The following is a 17,134-nucleotide window of genomic DNA, read 5'->3' as shown; positions in this document are numbered from 1 at the left end:
CCAATCTTCAGGCACCTCACCTGTAGCGATGGATGATTCAAATATCTCTGCTAGGGGACCCGCAATTTCCTCCCTAACCTCCCATAACGTCCTGGGATACATTTCATCAGGTCCCGGAGATTTATCTACCTTGATGCGCGTTAAGACTTCCAGCACCTCCCTCTCTGTAATATGTACACTCCTCAAGACATCACTATTTATTTCCCCAAGTTCCCTAACATCCATGCCTTTCTCAACCGTAAATACCGATGTGAAATATTCATTCAGGATCTCACCCATCTCTTGTGGTTCCGCACATAGATGACCTTGTTGATCCTTAAGAGGCCCTACTCTCTCCCTAGTTACCATTTTGCCCTTTATGTATTTGTAGAAGCTCTTTGGATTCACCTTTGCCTGATCTGCCAAAGCAATCTCATATCCCCTTTTTGCCCTCCTGATTTCTCTCTTAACTCTACTCCGGCAATCTCTATACTCTTCAAGGGATCCACTTGATCCCAGCTGCCTATGCATGTCATATGCCTCCTTCTTATTTTTGACTAGTGCCTCAATCTCCCGAGTCATCCAAGGTTCCCTACTTCTACCAGCCTTGCCCTTCACTTTATAAGGAATGTGCTTACACTGAACCCTGGTTAACACACTTTTGAAAGCCTCCCACTTACCAGACGTCCCTTTGCCTGCCAACAGACTCTCCCAATCAACTTCTGAAAGTTCCTGTCTAATACCATCAAAATTGGCCTTTCCCCAATTTAGAATTTTAACTTTTGGGCCAGACCTATCCTTCTCCATAGCTATCTTAAAACTAATGGAATTATGATCACTGGTCCCAAAGTGATCCCTCACTAACACTTCTGTCACCTGCCCTTCCTTATTTCCCAAGAGGAGGTCAAGTTTTGCCCCCTCTCTAGTCGGGCCATCCACATACTGAATGAGAAATTCCTCCTGAATACACTCAACAAATTTCTCTCCATCCAAGCCCCTAATGCTATGGCTGTCCCAGTCAATGTTGGGAAAGTTAAAGTCCCCTACTATTACCACCCTATTTTTCTTGCAGCTGTCTGTAATCTCCTTACATATTTGCTCCTCAATTTCCCGTTGACTATTTGGGGGTCTGTAGTACAATCCTATCAAAGTGATCTCTCCCTTCTTATTTTTCAGTTCTACCCATATGGACTCAGTGGGCGAACCCTCGGATATATCCCCTCTCACTACTGCCGTGATGTTCTCCCTAATCAAGAACGCAACTCCCCCTCCTCTCTTACCTCCTGCTCTATCTTTCCTATAGCATCTGTACCCTGGAACATTGAGCTGCCAGTCCTGCCCCTCCCTTAGCCATGTTTCAGTAATAGCTATAACATCCCAGTCCCATGTACCCATCCATGCCCTGAGTTCATCTGCCTTGCCCATCAGACTTCTTGCATGTTTGAAGAACTCAAAGCACTTTTGCAACACTTTTTGTATTGAATTTAGGAGGCAATTCAGATTTGTTGGTATCAGCTGATTTAGGTATAAATACTTTAAATAATGATGATTGAAATTTAAAGTATGCTTTTTTTTCCTGAGAAGATTTTTAAAAATAAACTGGAGATTGCTAACTGAACATTTTCTCCAGGCCTTGGAGGCTTCGAGTAAGTCACTGCAAACAATCATAGCAATGTAATTAATAAAGTATGGTATCATATCTTGTGATAATAAAAAACATTTTTAAAAAAATAAGTTGAAGAATTTAAATAAAGTAAGAGGAAACAATTTGCACCCAAGGACAAAGTACCAGATGTGCTTAGACTTATGGGAACAATCAAAGGTGGCCAAGGCTCTGCTGTGGGCCTTATTAAGTCAGGCTGGAATTCAGCACCTTCAACTTATTAAGCTGTCAAGAGTTTCAATGATTAAAACCAAAAAAGGTCAGATGCAGACCTTCGGCATTTCACTGTACTTGTATTTTTTTTCTAGGCCTTGGACTTAATGAAGACACTTTATTTGATAGGTGGGATTTTCCTAAACTGAACTTGTGAGCTAGTTTTCCCAATAGCTTGAGAAAATCTTCAATAGGTTTCCTTTAGCCCTTTTTTTGAAAATTCAGAGGAATTTGGTTATTAAAAATCTTGACCAATAGTCAAAAGCAAAGGGCCTGATGGTCAGCTTTGCATAACATCACGGAAGAGATCAAAGAAAATGGGATGATGAGATGTAGAGAACTTTAATTATGGGTTGGATTGAGACTGAAGGTTAGTGGGAGGTGTGGCTGTCAAGTATAAGCATTCAGAGGACTGACAGCTAAATTCTGATATGGTTGTCTGATATACAACAGAACACTTGATTTTTGTGAATTAAAGGGCAACAGGACCAAGTCCCTATGCCTAAAAATTCTACTTCTCAAAACACATGACTCAAAGCTGTTATAATTATTACTATATCAGGTAAGTATGGTAAGGTCATTTGACATCTCTCTGATGTTGAAACATAAATATTACACATGAGATTTGATAGATAAAAGTATATATGGATACGTTTGTATAACACTGTTTGAAGGACTAACTGTATATTAGATATATTACTGTGCACACTTGTTCCAACTTGCATTTTAAAACTATGTGATGAAGCAGAGCCCTTTCTAGTTTATAAAAAGAACACAGTTTGAGTTTACAACATTAAGCTCTAATTAACACCCATTCCTTGTGATAAACAGTTAAATTAAATAATTAACGGGCTTTATTTTACATTCCTTTGAGAACAGCGACAAGTAAACCATGAAACAATTGTCATTTCAAATTTTTCTACTAATTTTCAAATTGTTTGAACTATGAATTTATTGTGCTGAAAATATGAATGGTTAATTAGAACACCTTATACGTAGCTAATGTCTTGTACTAAAAGACTTGCAGTGTTTCCATGCGAAGCTTAAAACTTAAAAGGCATCATTAATTTTTAATCACTGGCCTGGCTTTTCCCATTTAAATTAACAAGAACACAAATGGGTTGCTTTATCCATTTTGTAATTCTGACTTTGCTAAACGTCCCTGGGTAATTACAACTTATTACTTAGTTCACATCCCCAATGGTTTCAATCAAGCAAGCCAGGTAAGCACTAATTGCTGCCAGAATTTCAAACTTGCATAAACCATTGTATCTGATAATCCTGCCATAATGCTTGTGGATCTGCCTGTCACACTTCTCAATTGATATGGCAAGTGTTTTAATTAGGATTTTCTTTAATTGATTAATTTCACAGCAAGGATTAAACTATATGATTTCATAAAGCTCATTTCGAACACAGTTACGATTTATTTTTGTCAACTTGACCCAAGGTTTCAAAAGCCTTTTAACCTATGGCCACATTTATTGTCATTTTTAATTTGCCACACTTAAGTGGCAAACAGAATTTCATGATACAATTTACTCAGAAAAATAATGCCAACACAACACTTTGCAATAAACTTACTTTGAAACAAGTATGTTATGTAATGAGGATGCATCTCCAGGAAGAATTTAATAGAATTGGCCACTTAAGCAGGCCTGGTAGAAGAATAAAGCAGGTCAACACCAAGGATGCAAACCACCTTGCTAGCAGTGTTCTGATGGAGGGTCTCCATCCCAAGCACCAATCCACTCCTTCGCCCCGTCTCTGTAAATATCAACACACCCATTCCACATCGCCAGCATTGCTTGCCAGAGAGAAAATGGAAGCTATAGTTAAGGTCTGCAGTTATGGAAGGCCTGAGGGCTGCAAAGTACATAGTAGAAAGATACGGTGCTGTTCCTTGAGCTTGTGTTGAGCTTCACTGGAGCAGTGTAGAAAGCCAAAAATCACGAGATCAGAGTGGGAACAGGATCAAGAATTGTAGTGGCAAAAGACAAGGAGCTCAGGGTCGCACTTGCGGTTTTCAGCAAGGTGGTCTCCTAATTTGCATTTCATCTTCCCAATGAAGAGGAGACGGCATCGTAAGCAGTGAATATGGTATACTAGGTTAGAGGAGGCACACATAAATTGCTGTCTCACCCGGAAGGAGTGTTCGGGGTCCAGGACAGTGGTGTGAGATGAGGTAAATGGGCAAGGGTTGCATCTCCTATGTTTGCGCTTGCATAGGAGGGTACCAGGGGAAGGAGAGGAGATGGGGGGGATAGTGGAAAAGTGAACCAGGATGCCACAGAGGAAATAGCCCCTTCGGAGAGCAACGGTAGGAGGGGAAGATGTATTTGGTGGTGGGATCATGTTGGAGATGGCAGGAATAGAGGAAGATGATCTGTCGAATACAGAGGTTGGTAGAGTGGACGATGAAGGTAAGGGGGGCTCTATCACAGTTACTGGAGGTGGGGGGGAAAGGGTGAGGGTAATGTAATGGAAAAAAAGGTCAAGGAGGGACCTGAGTAAGAATGGAACAAAGATAGAACTGTAGTTCTATCAAAAGAGAACTGTAGTTATAACAGGAATTGTATTAGCTGCTGTGTTTTGTTGAGCTGACCCAAAGCACATAGGTTGAGAGGACAAATCTGAGAGATGGGGGAAGATAAAGATATGTCTCAGTATAGACTGGTACGGCTGGTTCCACTTAGGTCACTTTTGATGGTCAGTTCCTGCTTAATTAAAGTGTTATGCACAAATTCAGCACCTATATACACTAAATAGGTTAACAGGAGATATGCTTCTGTAGGGTGGGACCGATTCTACTACTTTGTCCTTCCACCTGAGCTGGAGTGCTCTGTTGCTGCAAAGGGCTTTTCTGAGCACCGCAACCCAGAACTGGTAAATCAGGCTGAATGAAAATAGTAGGGTTGAAATGCTGGTTGAACCTGGAATGTGAATGGAATCCCTTTGGTTGAGTACTTAACGCTGTACCGCTAGAACTACCGGATCACTACCTGTGGATAAAATTATTTTGCTAAAGATAAAAAGTTTTCGCAATACTGCCAACTGTAATAAATCTTTCATTTTTAGCTGGAATAAAAGGTGAAGACAATCTAAATGATTTTCTATTGAAAGAAAAAGCGTGTATTAGCAAACAATGGCAGGTACATCGGAAGCTTTTGTTTAAATATAAAATAGCATGTGGAGGGGGAGAATTCCTTTGATCATTATGTGTTAGTGACAACATAAGCATAGCAGGAAGGTTTCTTCTGACTGCAAAATTGTAAATGCTTTCTGAAAGAATGTGGTTATGATTTCACCAGAAATAGAGATCAGAGGAAATTTTTCGTACAATATTGCCAACCCATAGTGATGAGAGGAAACCTTCTTTCACTATTTCCTATAATAACGGTACTGAAAGGGTGAGTTTGTACTCATCTCCAGCCTCCAGATCTTATCCAGTGGCCTTTTCTATGCTGTCACCTCCATCTTGGAGACACCTCACTCCTTCTTGGAGCCTTCAATGGACTTTGCTTGCGTTCCTCGCCATTTAATATGCATGTGGGCTTGGTGCCACACTGACTTTTAACCCTGATGGAGAAAAGCACAAGTTGACTGCAGACCTCTAGGGAACAGAGAGCTCTAATGGCAATTTGAGTGTAAAATCTGGTCTCTCAGAAAGGTCACCACATCTGCATAAGCCCCTTGAGCCAGGCTTAGAGCCTTGTCTGCCTTCAACCAAAGAGGCATTTTCTCTTGTCTTAAGGCTGCTTTAGTTTAAGGTACAAGAAACACATGATGGAATCAGGGGAGCTGAGTGATGTTTGTGTATGTTTGACTGCACTCTGCATCCTAAAAGGAGACTCTTGAGAAACACGATCAATACCACGACCATGTCCTGCACAAAACAACTATGTTATTTCATTCTGTCAAAATAATGAATCTAGGTTTTGTAACAGCAGGTGGAATAAGTGTTACTGAGCCAGACACCTTTATTCAGCTATGGGTTTACAGCTGTTCGCAGCCTCTTACCTCTGTTACTAATCATTTCTAATTTTATTTCCATAGAATAGTGAGTAGAATACTATTGATACTGGAATCTTGTAAAATGCCAGCAATATTGCTGTATTACTTTCATTCTTGTGCAGCTGCATACTGCAGAAAGTGCACTGGACAGCCACATTAACGCAATGCGCTGCTATAAAATCATTCCAAAATCTCTAAGTACCTAATTATAAAGGGAGCAGTTAGAAAACCTGAAGGATATCCATGGAATTCAATGGGAATCTTATAGGTTTGCAGTTTGGTCAGAATGTAGAAAGTGCAAATACCTTCCAGAGATAAAAAGAAGAAAAAACAAATAGGAAATGCTGCAAATACCAAACAGGTCCATCAGTATCTGTAAGAAAAGCCAGTTTAATGTATTGGGTGCAGACCCTTTGTCAGCAAAGGATCTCTATCCAAAACATTAACCTCTCTTTCTTCCTTTCAACTATTCATGGGCCTGTTGTATATTTTGTGTTCAGATGACATATATCTGCTAGTCCAACACAAATGAGCATGGATTTCATGTTTAAAAAAAAGATATCTGATGAGTGTAGAAAAGCTGTACAATGAACGCAGAAATTGCATAGTTAGTGGTGGGCGGGGGTGGGGTGGGGAGGTGGTGTTACTAGGGTCCACTTCCAGCAAGGGGCCACAGTGAAAATAAGTAATGGTTTTACGCTCTGAAGGCCAGGTGCTTCTTCTGCCTTAACCCATGACTTCGCTCTGGCAGTTTGGGAGAGTGTCAGTTGCATTGTCAAACTTCCCAGGAAAATCTGCCTGAAATGCCTCTGATAGGCCCAGTGGAACCTATGTTTGCTTAGAGCAGGTGTAGGCCCCATTGTGGACTTTAAGGGTGTCGTGCAGCTGCAAAAGCAGATGGCAATCAATCCCAGAAGGATCTGTTGACATTTTCGATTGGGTCCCCTGCTTCCTGGGAGGAAATTTTCACCTAGTTTTTTTTTTGACTTGCATGTGTAGATACGATAAGCTGCCTTCTGAGGACTTAGCATACAACTTCAGTTAGGGTTTAACAGGGGGAGAGGACACAGTTACTGGGCTGGATAATTTGCCCATCTACTTCATTTAGTGCAACACTGAGTGTTATCCAGATTATTTCCTAAGGGTATTAATTTTTTTCTGCATTTGCTTCCAGGTCAGCAGAATCATGGACACAGAGTTGACTCTGTTAACCACCTCCTGCCAAGCAGCCTGGACAGTTCTTAACACAGGAGGGTACTCTGGTATGCTAAAGGGAATAACCTTCCTTTGCTGCTCTTCCTGCAAGGTGACCTCCAAAGAAGTAACAGAAAATGGGCAAACCTGTTCCTTGTCCCATCCATGTCCTCTGTTATGCACAGCAAGATTTATACTGGGCCTCTTCAAATAACAGCTGCAGCCTTTAACTATTCCAAAACTGAGTACTGATTGGAGCATATCTGGTTAAAATAATTATTCTTGCTGCCATGGAAGAAAATCTAATGGCACAATTAATATAGTAAAATGCTGGTTTATCCACATTTTTATCCTAAAGGGTGTATACTGCATGATAGGTTATTTACATCAAAAATGTACGTGCGATTATATCAATGCATTATTGGTCAGTGATCATTTCTCAGTCAAGATTAATGGACCTCAAAATGTGTAATCATTGCACCACTTTAAACAAAATACAGAAATTGAGATGCTAAAACTTCCTTGACCTTATGTATTGGGTTTGAAAACTGAATGTCTTGAGGACTTACCAAACATTTTTAATCAGTAGAATTAGTGATGTGGCGAAGATCATAGTTGAGAGGGTGAAAATAATTTGACAATAGATTATGATGATGTGCTGTGATGAGAAAAACTTACTGATTTGTTTAGGACCATTTCCAAAGTGGCTATTATTGAAATAATTGGGGTGTTGCCATTATTTCTATAAAGCTGTAGATCACATGGTAGGTTCAGATGAAGAAGGCCCTTCAACTCATTTGATATTGCCCTTTTGGAATACCAATGCTATATTTTCCCCATTACAGCAAATAGCTGGTCCTCAAATGAGTCCAGTGCCCTGGCCTCAACTATCCTGGCAACTTGCTCCAGTGCTTTTTATCTTCTGTTAAAGAAATTCTTCCTGACATTTGTGCTAAATTTGCCCTTCACAACCATGAATTCATGCCCTCATCATGTTAACCTGGCATATCTGAAAATATTGTTTCAGTTTGATTTTACAACATGGTGGAGATAGAAAGACAGAAGAAAGAACTTGCATTAAAAGTGCCTTTCATGTCCTCAGGACGTTCCAAATGCTTTACAGCCAATGAATTACTTTTCTTGAAGTGTAGTCACTGTTGCAAACACAACAGTCAATTTGCACACAGCAAGGTCCCACAATCAGCAATGAGATAAATGAGCAGTTAATGTGTTTTCTTTTTGGTCTTGGTTGAGAGATAAATGTGCCACAAGATCTTTTAAGTCAATTTGAAGAAATGGACAGTGGCTAAGATTAATGTCTTTCCCAAAAGACAGCACATCTGACAATACAGCACACCCTGCTGATTACCACCTACTGCCCTCCCTCAGCTGATGAATCAATCCTCCTCCATGTTGAACACCACTTGGAGGAAGCACTGAGGGTAGCAAGGGCACAGAATGTACTCTGGGTGGGGGACTTCAATGTCCATCACCAAGAGTGGCTCGGTAGCACCACTACTGACCGAGCTGGCCGAGTCCCGAAGGACATAGCTGCTAGACTGGGCCTGCGGCAGGTGGTGAGCGAATCAACACGAGGGAAAGACTTCCTTGACCTCGTCCTCACCGATCTACCTGTCCCAGATGCATCTGTCCATGACAGTATTGGTAGGAGTGACCACCACACAGTCCTCGTGGAGATGAAGTCCCATCTTTGCACTGAGGACACCATCCAACGTGTTGTGTGGCACTACCACCGTGCTAAATGGGATAGATTCAGAACAGATCTAGCAGCTCAAAACTGGGACCCATGAGGCGCTGTGGGCCATCAGCAGCAGCAGAATTGTATTCCAGCACAATCTATAACCTCATGGCCCGGCATATTCCTCACTCTACCATTACCAACAAGCCAGGGGATCAACCCTGGTTCAATGAGGAGTGTAGAAGAGCATGCCAGGAACAGCACCAGGTGTACCTAAAAATGAGGTGCCAACCTGGTGAAGCTACAACTCAGGACTACATGCATGCTAAACAGCAGAAGCAACATGCTATAGACAGAGCTAAGCGATTCCACAACCAGTGGATCAGATCAAAGCTCTGCAGTCCTGCCACATCCAGTCATGAATGGTGGTGGACAATTAAACAACTAATGGGAGGAGGAGGCTCTGTAAACATCCCCATCCTCAATGATGGCGGAGTCCAGAACATGAGTGCAAAAGACAAGGCTGAAGCGTTTGCAACCATCTTCAGCCAGAAGTGCCAAGAGGATGATCCATCTCGGCCGCCTCCCGATATCCCCACCATCACAGAAGCCAGTCTTCAGCCAATTCGATTCACTCCACGTGATATCAAGAAACAGCTGAGTGCACTGGATACGGTGGTAGTGCCACACAACACGTTGGATGGTGTCCTCAGTGCAAAGATACAGCAAAGGCTATGGGCCCCGACAACATCCCGGCTGTAGTACTGAAGACTTGTGCTCCAGAACTAGCTGCGCCTCTAGCCAAGCTGTTCCAGTACAGCTACAACACTGGCATCTACCCGACAATGTGGAAAATTGCCCAGGTATGTCCTGTCCACAAAAAGCAGGACAAATCCAATCCGGCCAATTACCGCCCCATCAGTCTACTCTCGATCATCAGCAAAGTGATGGAAGGTGTCGTTGACAGCGCTATCAAGCGGCACTTACTCACCAATAACCTGCTCACCGATGCTCAGTTTGGGTTCCGCCAGGACCACTCGGCTCCAGACCTCATTACAGCCTTGTCCAAACATAGACAAAAGAGCTGAATTCCAGAGGTGAGGTGAGAGTGACTGCCCTTGACATCAAGGCAGCATTTGACCGAGTGTGGCACCAAGGAGCCCAAGTAAAATTGAAGTCAATGGGAATCAGGGGGAAAACTCTCCAGTGGCTGGAGTCATACGGAGCACAAAGGAAGATGGTTGTGGTTGTTGGTGGCCAATCATCTCAGCCCCAGGACATTGCTGCAGGAGTTCCTCAAGGCAGTGTCCTAGGCCCAACCATCTTCAGCTGCTTCATCAATGACCTTCCCTCCACCATAAGGTCAGAAATGGGGATGTTCGCTGATGATTGCACAGTGCTCAGTTCCATTCGCAACCCCTCAGATAATGAAACAGTCCGAGCCCGCATGCAGCAAAACCTGGACAACATCCAGGCTTGGGCTGATAAGTGGCAAGTAACATTCGCGCCAGAAAAGTGCCAGGCAATGACCATCTCCAACAAGAGAGAATCTAACCACCTCCCCTCGACATTCAATGGCATTACCATCGCCGAATCCCCCACCATCAACATCCTGGGGGTCACCATTGACCAGAAACTTAACTGGACCAGCCATATAAATACTGTGGCCACAAGAGCAGGCCAGAGGCTGGGTATTCTGCGGCGAGTGACTCACCTCCTGACTCCCAAAAGCCTTTCCACCATCTACAAGGCACAAGTCAGGAGTGTGATGGAATACTCTCCACTTGCCTGGATGAGTGCAGCTCCAACAACACTCAAGAAGCTCGACAACATCCAGGACAAAGTAGCCCGCTTGATTGGCACCCCATCCACCACCCTAAACATTCACTCCCTTCATCACCGGCGCACAGTGGCTGCAGTGTGTACCATCCACAGGATGCACTGCAGCAATTCGTCAAGGCTTCTTCGACAGCACCTCCCAAACCCGCGACCTCTACCACTTAGAAGGACAAGAGCAGCAGGTACATGGGAACAACACCACCTGCACGTTCCCCTCCAAGTCACACACCATCCCGACTTGGAAATATATCGCCGTTCCTTCATCGTCGCTGGGTCAAAATCCTGGAACTCCCTTCCTAACAGCACTATGGGAGAACCTTCACCTCACGGACTGTAGCGGTTCAAGAAGGCGGCTCACCACCACCTTCTCAAGGGCAATTAGGGATGGGCAATAAATGCCAGCCTCGCCAGCGACGCCCACATCCCATGAGCGAATAAACAAAATACACCACTGAAGTATCAGCCCAAAATCAGCCCAAGATATTTTGGCATTATAAGAAAGCAGCTCAATCTGTGAGGAGTAACTGATGAAAATATGTCTTGTGACATGTACTCACTGTCACAATTTGTTTGACAAAGTTTAAAATAATTGCACAACAGCAGCATAAAATAAGCTTTGTAACCTGGGTATCACTGTGGTCAACAGTGACACTGCTGGTCAGTCAGGGAACTGTTAAGGGCAGCGAGGTTAAACATTGGTCCTGCAGTAAGTCACTGGCAGGCCAACGGCATTATTGTGGAGTGGATAGCCTACTGCAAACTGATAGGAAACAATGAAGAGTGGACAAGTACAACTGAAAAACTGAAAGAGTAAAAGGATAAGAGAAACAAAAAGTGAAGGAAAGAATTCAAAATAGTTTAGTTAAAAAAGTGATTTAAGAATTGATGTGATTCAAAACATTTAAAAATACAATTGAATAAAACAAAACCTCCAAACTCTGTGACCTGCATTTCATTCCAATTTACATTTTGTTTACTTTATCTCTCACCACATCTTGCTGCATAGGCTGTTAGCATGCTGCAGAGCAAGTGGCCTTGGGCATCTGGGTACCTCAAAATAGTTGCACATATATAACATTTGTAATTCTTCATTGGACAATTATTTTCATTCCAGTTTAAACATCTAGCAGTCTGGAGAAGGTGAATTTACCATTTTGCTGAGACTTCCTTTCATTTGGAACCTTTTACTGCCGAGAATTAGGGTTGGAGGCAGGGGGAGAATCAATAACTGTTTGAAGTTTGGTTTTCACAATATTTCTGTAACAGAGATCAGGGAGTTACTGCTTCATGTGTAATTTTATATTTCTGGCCATAATTTGTCTCAGAGAAAACAGATTGTTTCTTTTAGTTTTAATTTCTGCAACGTTAAGATGCTGCCAAAGGGAGGTTAGGCAAGGAGTCGCTATTGTTCTGTGAGGTGAAGACTGGAACAGACATACGCCAGAGAGGAGTGGAGACTGAACAAGATTGAGAGATGAGGGAATAGAGCCAAAGAGAAATAAACACTGAATAACATGGGAGATAAAATAACAAAACTGGGGATAAACAGACATTATGCTCATGCTTCAGACCATTTATATTCACTCCTCCAATTGGCAAAAAAAATAGGTTATATGCAAAAAATGGCTCAGGATACATTGGGGAGCAATGCAATGATGGCATGCATGCCATTATACAATACATCATGGGGGCAAAATCCTGAAACCAAACTACCTTGCAATTACACTACGGCTCAAAAGTTAACCAGAATGAAATCAGCAAGAGACATTGACCTCATCTGGAGCACTGTGTTCAGTTTTGGGCACCGCTCCTCAGGAAGGATGTATTAGCCTTGGAGGGGGTGTAGTGCAGATTCACCAGAATGAATTCAGGGCTTAAACGGTTAAATTATGAGGGCAGGTTGCATAAACTTGGCTTGTACTCCCTTGAATTTAGACTGTTGAGGGGAGATCTAATTGAATTCTTTAAAATGAAAAAGGGATTGATTAGGGTTGATACAGTGAAACTATTTCCTCTGGTGGGGGAACCCAGAACAAGGGGGCAAAATCTTAAAATTGGAGCTAGACCATTTAGGAATGATATCAGGCAGCACTTTTTCAGGCAAAGGGCAGTGAAAATCTGAAACACTTTCTTCCAAAAGATTGTGGATGCAGGGTCAATTGAAATTTTCAAGATTGAGATTGATCGATTTTTGTTAGCTAAGGGAATCAAGGAATATGGAATAAAAGCAGGTAAATGGAGTTGAGGTACAGATCAGCCATGATCTAATAGAATGATGGAATAGGCTTGAGTGGATGAATGACTTATTCCTGTTCCTATGTTTCCTATTTCCTTTGTTTTCTTGGTCCCAGATCAGGGGCAGGTTGTGATGGTTCTATTAAGGGTTTGGCCAACTTTGGAATTCTTGAAGATCACAATGCAAATAACGAACAACACACCACATAGACACAAAAAGGTACAGAGTTACAGAAATTGTAACATTTCAAAACATAAGAAAGAGAATTTTGTAAGAACAGAAAATGAGAAAGAATAAATTAATTTGTAAGGAAAGGGAAGTGATACACATTGCTGTTAAACTACACATTTGGGAGTGGTGTTTTATTGTTGCCTTTATAAAACGGGCTCCAAAAGAACTATCTGGCATTCCTCGTGCCAGTCCAAATGCTTTGGGATGAGAGTTCTCACAGTAGTAGAAGAATTCACTGGTTGCTGGAAAATTACTAACTGGCATCCCTGTAAGCAGCTTTTAAGTCAGAACTCAACCACACATTTTAACTATTTCAGCCTTTGTCTTGAAGGTAAATATACTCCAAACGTCACACTTACATTTCAGGGATCAGCTGCTAGAAGCTGGGGTCCTGTAACTTTGACTACACATAGCATCAAATAGTTTCTTTTTAGATTGATGTAATTAAATGACCAGATTACATTATATTGATATATATTAATGACTAGGGTGTACAGGGCATAATTTCAAAATTTGCAGATGACACAAAACTTGGAAGGGTAGTAAACAGTGAGGAGGATAGTGATAGACTTCAAGAGAATATAAGCAGGCTGGTAGCATGGGCGGACACATGGCAGATAGAATTTAATGCAGAAAAATGCGAAGTGATACATTTGGGTAGGAAGAACGAGGAAAGGCAATATAAACTAGAGGGCACAACTCTAAAAGGGATACAGGAACAGAAAGATCTGTGGGTATTTGTGCACAAATCGTTGAAGGTGGCAGGGCAGGTTGAGAAAGCGGTTAAAAAAGCATAGAGGATCCTGGGCTTTATTAATAGAAGCATAGAGTACAAAAATATGGAAGTCATGATGAACCTTTAAAAAACACTGGTTTGGCCACAACTGGAGTATTGTGTCCTGTTCTGGGCACCGTACTTCAGGAAGGATGTGAAGGCCTTAGAAAGGGTGCAGAAAAGATTTACTAGAATGATTCCAGGGATGAGGGACTTCAGTTACATGGATAGACTGGAGAAGCTGGAGTTGTTCTCCTTGGAACAGAGACAGTTGCAAGGAGATTTGATCGAGGTATTCAAAATCATGAAGGGTCTAGACAGAGTAGATAGAGAGAAGCTGTTCTCATTGGCGGAAGGTTCAAGAACCAGAGGACATAGATTTAAGGAGATTGGCAAAAGAACCAAAGGTGACATGAGGAAAAACTTTTTTACACAGTGTGTGGTTAGGATCTGGAATGCACTGCCTGAGGGGGTGGTGGAGGCAGATTCAATCATGGCCTTCAAAAAGGAATTTGATAAGTACTTGAAAGGAAAAAAATTGCAGGGCTACGGGGAAAGGGCAGGGGAGTGGGACTAGCTGGATTGCTCTTGCATAGAGCCGACACGGACTCGATGGGCCTAATCTCCTCCTTCCATGCTGTAACCTTTCTATAATTCTATGATTTCACTAAAGAAAATAATAACAAATGGTTTCAACTTTTATGTGAACCTAAGCAGGGTTCTAAAATGTTTCTATTTCCTTAAATGGTCCTGAATGAGCCAAGTAGTGTGCACATGGGCGAGGGAAGGCCAACAAGCAGCTCCCCAAGCTGGATATCAGTGTGGCTGGCCAATATAGGAATTTAGGTCTAATAATTTGCCATCACTCATACAGAATCAAAGCACATGGCTGTTGCAAACTGGTATTGAAAGTATATACAAAGAGTCAGAAACACCACACCTTTTTTATCCACTGTCAATTTTAGGCCTATTTGGAGCAAACATCTTGTGTATCACCTGACATTATGAACTTTGCCACTTTCAATCTTCTCCAGTTCCTTAACTGATAATTGTACTCATCTAGCTAAGAAATAACAGCTCTGGAAAATGGAACATTTTTTCCACTTTGAATCAGGGCAGGACTTCAAACAATACTCTTGGAAGACACAATTCCAACTTCCAATTCCTCTCACAATTAAGACACCAGAAAGTTTCAGAATATTTTTTCCACACTCTTCAGTGTATACCAGGGTCTGACAGAGCAACATTGCGGCTTTATCCTGTGAACTCATTGTCAACTGTATTGATGAATTCAGACTGAAAGTTTATTTCACATACAACCCTAAGTATTTGCTAAAATGGGGTTAAAGAGAACTTCATTTTGATTGCCCAATCTGAATTCCAAATCAGGTCCCATAAAGGAAAAACAGTGTTCTAATTTTACACTGGCCAGCTCAGAGATACGGTAATAAAACACATGGCATACACCTCATTGGGAAGTAGGTAGATTCAAATTCAGTGAAGCTTGTAGCACTGAGAAATATTACTGGCAGGCTACGACAGAACATTTATATTGTGTAACTGGCAATATCATTCAGTTTGATTTTAGTAAGTTCTAGAAACTGATAAAAAAGAAAAAGAAGAATATTATGCCAGGGTGGATGAGTTTGCTTACCTAGACAGACTATTCTTCACAGCAAGCATAATTAAGTGCTTGAAGTTTTTAGTTTTAAATAACGTTGTCTTTAAGGTGTTTACCATACTAGTTTAAATTTAATATTGTAGAAATAAAGCTGTTCCTAATGTTTGAGTAGCTTTATTACTGTAAAATTAATGTTATCTTCATAACCAGAAATATTACAAAACTGGTTAACCCGAGGAGAAAGGAATTTCCATGGATCTCCCTGCAGTCTAAGAGTTAAAACCATTGGTTTAAACCATTGGACAAGGCATTGTCAGCTGGAATGGGTAAAGTAAAAAGGGTATCTTTTAGAATGACAAGCCAATCATGGCAACTGCAGTTGAGGGGAAGTCTTTTGCTCTGCTTGATGTCTTCCTTGGCAACTGTTAGCGGTCCTAAGCAAACTATTAATAGTGAATTGTTTGTATTATTCACTTTATCTTTAGGAAAATTTGCATCAAGCTAATTGTGGTGGGTTTATGCTCAGTAGCTAAAATTGGCTACTTGTCCAAAATCTTCAAATTATTAGCTGTGCCAAATTTTGACACATGCAGAACATGGAATGTTCTGAGGAGAAATTTCTTCACTCAGAGGGTGGTGAACCTGTGGAATTCTCTGCCACAGAAGGCATTGGAGACCAAGTCATTAGATGTATTCAAGAAGGAGATAGATATATTTCTTAATGCTAAAGGGATCAAGGGATATGGGGAAAAAGTGGGAACAGGGTACTGAGTTAGATGATCAGCCATGATCATTTTGAATGGCGGAGCTGGCCCGAAGGGCTGAATGGCCTACTATTGCTCCTATTTTCTATGTTTCTATGTGTCTATTCATACATGCAATAAGTTTGGTTCTGACCAGCTATTTAAGAAAAAGGATTCAGTGGTGTCAATCTATAATTCTTGATTTGGGGAGTTTGAAGGTAAAGGCTGGGTTCTCTTTTCCACATCAATTTAAAAGGTCACAGGAATTTTCCCTTGACCAATTCAGACATGGTAGTTCGTGAACGTACACTGGCACTAGCAGCAAAATCCAAGTGTGACACCTTTGCTGAAACCCCATGGATGCTCAAAGTAGTCACGCAAAGATGGCTACCTCATTAGCTAAAGGAGAAGTCATTTCATTCTAACAATGTGATAAATTAAATTATCTTCCAAAGGCTTGACTGAAAAATGCACCTAGCTATGGGACCGATCCATTTTAGAGTTTTACAGGATGAAAAAAGAGGCAAAGATGAATGAAAATATGTGCATTTTTTGTGGGTTTTAAAAGCCAGCATTGTATTGGAGTGGGATGAAGCTGAATGTTAAAGTTTGTCCTACAAACCAAGGCAAATACACATCTTTGAGTTCACAAGATGCTTTGCCCAGGCAGCAGACTACAAACAACATTTTAGATGTAACAGAAATATTGATTTTTTTTTACTGTAGATTATAGTTAAGGAATGTGGCAATGTTTAGACCAGTTGAACAGTTGTTGAAAAATGTTCAGTTGCTAGCACAGGGAATTGATTTAAAGAGTTATATGAAAAGTCAATGTGCATGACATCAGCACACTGCATATAATGGATGATAATGGATTGTGGGCATGATTTTATACCACTTGACATCACATTACGATACTTGCACTGA

The sequence above is a fragment of the Heptranchias perlo genome, chromosome 4 (assembly GCF_035084215.1).
Source record: "Heptranchias perlo isolate sHepPer1 chromosome 4, sHepPer1.hap1, whole genome shotgun sequence".
NCBI classification, from domain to species: Eukaryota; Metazoa; Chordata; class Chondrichthyes; order Hexanchiformes; family Hexanchidae; genus Heptranchias; species Heptranchias perlo.
Note: the sequence above shows the minus strand (reverse complement) of the source record.